The sequence below is a fragment of the Juglans microcarpa x Juglans regia genome, chromosome 7D (assembly GCF_004785595.1).
Source record: "Juglans microcarpa x Juglans regia isolate MS1-56 chromosome 7D, Jm3101_v1.0, whole genome shotgun sequence".
In the NCBI taxonomy this organism is placed as follows: Eukaryota; Viridiplantae; Streptophyta; class Magnoliopsida; order Fagales; family Juglandaceae; genus Juglans; species Juglans microcarpa x Juglans regia.
In genome coordinates this window covers 14,518,811-14,525,817 of record NC_054606.1, presented here as the reverse complement: position 1 = coordinate 14,525,817, position 7,007 = coordinate 14,518,811, and positions in this window count along the sequence as shown.

Sequence of the window (7,007 nt, the reverse complement as noted above, 5' to 3'; positions counted from 1 at the left end):
GGATCAACGTTTGAGCCTTTCAAGTTAACTCTTTCTATCATAGACCCCTAGTAGCCAACTTTAAACCAATAAACACATGTAGCTTTTTCTTTTCATATGCCCACATTATCTTTACCTCTCCACATTGGAGTCACTTATTTTCCCTACCCTTGCTACTTCCAAGTGTGTATTAGATGTGGAATTCTTTTTTTTTTTCACGGAATAAAAAAAATGAGAGAGAGAAATGGGAAGAACATGAGTTACAAGATGTTCAAATGAGTGAGGTTCAAAGGCAAAAATACTAAGACTGGGTAGAAATAGCAAAATACCAAGGTGACATAATTGTTCACCAAATTATAAAAAAAAAAAAGAAAAAAAAAGAAAAGGAAAACGAGGTATTATTCGATGATCTGAAAAGTTGGAGCGTAAATCAAGTGAGAAGTGTGGTCTACTGAGATATTTAATAAGATTCCCTTTGTATGTACTTGGAAGTTTTTGAATCTTTTTTCATTTTTTTCATATAGCCCTGAACATAAGCCACGTTACAACCTTTTGTGTTGACCGTTCTGATCCTGAGTAAGTTTTTGGAAAGAATGGTTGAATTCTCATTTGTTAGTGTTCCTATCATAAGATCAATACTTGTTTGTTGCTTGTTCATAATTACCTAAATCTCTATGTGATTGTGTTTACACCACTTGTCAACTCCATAGAGATAGCCCTTATACGAAACACTATTATACTCGTGAGTTATGGAGTTGACCATTTTGCTTGAAACGTTCTTGATGTTGTATGTGTCAAGGTTAGTGGTAAAAGATGGTTATAGCTTGGAGAACACACACACACTCTGTGAATTTCTATAAGTGGATTGATCTTGATGGGTTATTGGATTCTTTAGTTTGTTTTTTATATGTGAATCTGGAAAATGTGAATTGGTGACCTATTTTAGTGATTCTCATCTCTTTCATCTCTTTAACATAGAAATTGCTAGGGACTAGCAATAAACAAGTTGGGGGGTGTGATGAGTGTACGAAAGTGCACTCTAAATACCCTATTATTGGACCAAAATGTTAAAATGTTAATAGAAATCATTGTAATTAATGTGTATTCTTGAATTGAGTTTCTATTTATTTTGGGATATTCTGAGCATCTTTTTATGTTTAATTTCAGAGTCTATAAAAGAGCAAATCCAAACACATTCAAATTCAAAGGACTTTCAAGTGGGCAAGACTTTAAAACAACCTAAGAACTTTCAACGAGTGTAGGTCGTTAGGTATCTTAACATATCTTGTCTTATCATATTATAATTATAAATTTCAAATGAAATCATGCCTTATCATATCATAAATTTCAAATGAAATAATACTTTGTCTTAAAATGTCAAGGTACATGTTTCTTCACATAAAATCATGACATTTCATAAATATTTTGATGCATATCTTTTCATATAAAATTGTGACTTTTCATAAATATTTTGATGAATAATTCTTCAAATAAAATCATGATTTTTTATAAAATATCTTGATGCATGTATCATGCAGCTAATATGAAACTTTTGCATAAAATCATGGCATTTATAAATCTATCATGGCAGTCAAAAATAATTTCTTTCATGACTTCCGTACGTAAAAATGGGCTTCCAATTGAGGGTGTACATGCATTATACTTTTTATAAAAGACATGTCATTTACCGTACTTACGTGTCATAGGAATGGCGCATGGACTCCTTAACCCGTCCTGATGATCAATACACGGTAAGATTCAAGCACCATAAAATCACAATGATCACCACCAACCCATACCATTCAAACTCATCATCTCAAAACCATAGTGTAAAGATAATCCATAAACATAATAGAGAAGGTATATATTATTTTAATGTAGAAAAGGGAGAAGTAACAGAATATGCCAAGCTAAATCTTACATCATACTCACAAACATTTACCCCAGATTCCTAGTACAGTCTTAGGAGGTAACATTCCTTAACAATATTAAAATACTATGGTGGCTTTGGTGCTGCTCTCTCTCCATCGCACTCTTAAAGTCACTTACTTTCTTTGAAGACCCCAACTCCAAAGAAGATCTAATACTTTACAATCTCAAAAGTAAGATTTTATCTATTGTCCAAAGCCTTTTATATGGTGGGATTGTCAAGTGTCCTCTTGACATTCTTCTGACTACTGATATGCATAAATAGGAGACCTTTGATCTCGTCCACCCATTCGTCCTTTGCATACTTAGTGTCAACAATCATACACTTTGGGAGTTCAATTCAAAACTAAAATATAAATCTCAACAATAGGCTTGACTAAAGCCTAACTACTTTCACCCAAATTCTTATCTTAACTCCACATAAAATAGTAAATAAAACCCTCCACATAAAATAATAACCAAACGAGGACTGCTATACAGTAGCCTTTACACCACACTCTATCAGTTTTTCTTTTTTTCCCCGTCATCTCCCCATTCCCCCGTAATCCCATTTACCCATCACCTCTCTCTCTCTCTCTCTCTCTCTCTCAGATTCGCTTCCTCTGCCTTACGAAGCTCAAGATCATGACTGCGAGATAGTCTACAGCCACATTGGTTCTACCAAGATCCTCAAACTCAGGGAGGGAGGGACAAAATATCCTCAATTTCCAAAGGGAGTGTTTTTCGCGCAGAGAGAGAGAGAGAGAGAGAGAGAGAGAGAGAGAGTAATCGGAGGGAGGGGGTAAAATTAAAGCGAGTTGGCAATAATGGACATTATTTGTCTTGGGTGTGTGGTGTACTTCTAGTAAACCGGTTGCTGCGAAGAGTTTCTCCAATTAAATATTAGCATAAAGCTCTCCAAAATTCGGAACCTTTAATCATACATAATGCACGAAGAAATCCAACTCTTATCTTTATAGCGTGTCCAACTTTTATTTGGATTCAAAGATGAGATGAGATGAGTTGAGATGATTTGTGAATAGTAGTGAAATGAGTTGAGATAATCTCAACTCACCTCTCAATCCAAACTGGCATACATACATCATCACTAATTCCTCAATGCTACTTGTACATGCCTCACGTCCACTATATATATATATATCTTTATTTTTATACATATAAAGTGACTATTTAACAGAAATTCTTATTTTAACAGATATATTGTTTTCCGTTAAAGTTAATGCCTTTTTGAGATGATGACGGTTGTCGTTAGTTGCTCCCAATTTTGCAAGGCTAGGCTGTTTGATTTGTGTGCCTTAAGGTGACTCTTGGCTTCTGGTGGTGCAAGGAAGACGTCCCCACGGTGCTAGCTAGGGATTAATATATTCATTTATAGACCCCATTAATGCAGATTGATTTTTGTGCTGATTATTAAATTGCTTGCTAATGGGCCGGTTTCAATTGTATTTTTTTTTTCTATTGATTTTGAAAACCAACTGAAACAAATTACATGCATTGATCGATCTCTTTGTGAGGAAAATCGAAATAGGGTTTAATAGAGTGAAATAATATATAGAAAAATAAAATTAAGTTCCATAGAAACCAAAAACAAATTTAAACAACAAAAATATGGTTCACACAAGTCATATTATTACATCAAGAATTTTGTGGAGCCATGTATTGATCAATTAAGAACAAATTCACTATAAGAAATCTGTTTATTTATTGTCAATTATTTTCTATAAAAATGAATCTATTCTCTATGTTATAAATAGTTATTTTCTTCGTAAATAATTTATCATAAATTTTAATTTAATTAAGAGAAATATCGGTAAACATGTAACCAATATTTTTAACATTCAAACACATTGAATGAACTAATCATATATTTAACGTGAGCATGATTTATAGAAGATTTTAAGAATTGGAGAGTCCGGATATATATTAATTAAACTTGGAGGCCTGTAGACAGGAGGGCAAGTTGCTTATTCCTTTTGAGGTGATCTGGGTTCACTTGCAAACCATCATCTTTTCCCCAAAAATCACCAATTAAAAAAAAACTAAAAAATCATAACATCCAAATAAAAAATTAGTAGAAGAATTTTTTAAAATAATTAGTAGAGAAATAGTTGGTAGTTGCTTGGAATGGGGAATTAAGTTTGACAAATAGTTTTTAAAACATTTTTTTGTATGTGATATTGAAATATGCTTTTGTTATATTCCAGTTTTATAGTATTTTATCATTTGATTATTTATTTAATTGAGCGTAGGAAATAATTGTTATTTCATTATTTCATCTTGCTTGTGTAGAACAATATCCAACAGTTGAAACAATAATTTCCTTTATTAATATAATGAAAGGTGGTAAGATTCTCTAAATAAATTTCTTTTAAAAATTTAAAAATGAAGATAAATTAAATTAATAAATTAAAATTTGCAACCTATGGCGGTAAATATTATTTTATTAGTAATAAATTAAAATATTTACAAAAACATTCTTTCTAAAAATTGATTATGATTTAACGTAGAAAGCAAAATTCAGAATAGAGGCGAAGATAAATGTGTTTGACTTGGACCAAATATTTTATTACATATCATGTGTTGACTGTAATAAAGGAACTGGATAGAAATATAATGAAAGCTTCGTTTGTATATATTGCAAAAGTCAAGGAGTCTGCAAACCACGCTATGTATTAGTATCTTAATATTTTCATTTATAATTGATATCTAATTTAATTTAGAATTTAACACTATTAAAAGTTAAAATGATATATTCAATGAATTTAAAGTGCTAGGGCATATGTTGAACTGGACGATAATATTGAAAAGCTAGCTGCTACTATGTTTGGTGAAGTAGAAGAAAAGGTATTTGGCTGTTTAGCAGTTGAGTTGATAGAACATGCATGAGAGGTATGGACGAACATAGGTATTTTAATGTCCTCTCTATTGAGGCAATGCAAGATGAGGAAAATGCTGGATCGTCATCCTCAAGTCAAAATTATTTTAAACAACTTTCATAAAACTATGGACGATGTTTATTTATAGGACCATGTTATTTATAGTTTCTATTAATGCTCTTATTTTATAATATATCACAGCGTGTAATTATTTATAAATTACATAAACATTACATCGTTATTTAATTAACTGAAAACATTACGTCCTTATTAATAAAAAATTAATTCTTAAAAAAAAAAATATATATATATATATATATATATATATTACCTCGGGTTCTCTAAGAATCTCTTGTTCCTAGTAATCATCAAAATTGAAATCCTTTAATGATCTTGGACCTCTGGGTTCTTGGTTAACTACATCTTTTCTATGCTATTCTAAATGTGCTCCAAAGTCCACGTCTAGTCCATTAACAAGTAGCTCGATTATACGTATAACATCATCAATCATACTCCAAAAGTCAAGTGGGACCCTCCTATTGGGTTTGCTTGCTCATTAAACATATAATATGTTTGTCAACCGCATACACGTACTTAAATCAATCATCTTCTCCTTGTATAATCTTCGCACCTTCAAACATATCGGTAGTCTTCCCCGTAAGCCTCTGACGCTGTCTGTTTCTTGGCAACCTCTCTCTCTCTTTTTCTCTCTATTTCAAGCCCTCTGTCTATCTCTTAGTTTCTCTGACCTTTTCTCTCTCTCCCCTGTAAACTCTCTCTCTGTCCGTGCGATATATCTCTCTCGCGAGCCAATAATTAGCATCTTTTAGTTTGGTATATATTGAAAGCGTCATGGGTTGGAGATATTGAGTGTAAAACTTGTTAGTTGTGGTTTTAGGTGGGGTATAATGGTATATGAATTTAAGAGAGTTGGGCCCATGAAAAGATAGGCTAGCTTTTGGAAACTAACGAAACGTTCGTGAAATCGAAGTTGGATATATTAATACTAGGTTCATAGTTTTAACATCAATATTATGGAGTCAGTGCGACTTTAGGATTATGAGGACTTGAGGCTATCGAAATATTGGTTATCTAATGTATATTATTTTAATTACTAAGCACGTGTTTAATTAAAAATTGACGTAGTTATGTGCCTATTTTATAGGAGATCAACTTCATCTTAGAAATATAAGTACCCAAGTCATGAAGCAAATGACTTTTTCCTGCCACGATAGATTTATAAATGTCGATATTATGCAAAAGTTTCATGTTAGTTGCATGATACATGCATCAAGATATTTCTAAAAGATTTATGTAAATGGCCATATATCAAAATATTTATGAAAGGTCATGACTTTATGTGAGAAAATATGTATCACAACATTTTAAGAAAAATTACTATTTTATTTAAAATATATGATAGGATAAGGCACAATTTCATTAAAATCTATGATTATGAAATGATAAGACAAGATATGATAAAAAAGTATACATGTATGATTATAATGAACGCATGAATGTTAAGATACGTAACGATCTATATTATGATATGAAGATGGTAATCATATGTTTAAAGGGCATATTGCATTGCCAAGATGCACACGCTAGTAGTGCACCAGTATGTCTTCCTTATGTACGAATTCTACAACTTGTAGCCATGAGAGAAATTGAAATCTATTAAGATTTAATAACCTTAACTCACGAGGGTCAACAGTGGGTACCAACCTATAACAAATGAAAGACAAGACAAGTTAAGGCATTTCATGCATATTATAAGTTCAAGTTCATATTATTTACATATGTAACTATGAGTATGCATGTTTTCCAAAAAATCCTATATTAATATTATGTTTAATGCATGATAGAGCTCCCAGACAGAACCTGGCCCAGGAAGGCGAGATAGAGAAAGAGGCTTAGAGAGTTTATGACATGGGCTAAGTTTTATGATTTTCATTTTAATAAGGCTTAAATCCAATGATTGAGTCTAATACAAACCTTTAATCCATCTAATAAATTATGGGCACGTGGCCTATCCAAAATTACCCGATAAATGTTAATTATGTTTCTATAAATATTGGTCTTTTAATATCATCTACAATCACTTTACTAGCCTTTAAATAAAATTTTGGCCCTATGGGTCTAATTAAAATCTCCTCCTCAACCTCAATAAATAATAGCTCGTGGCTTATGTAACATGATCCATTAAATTTAATTCAGGCCCAA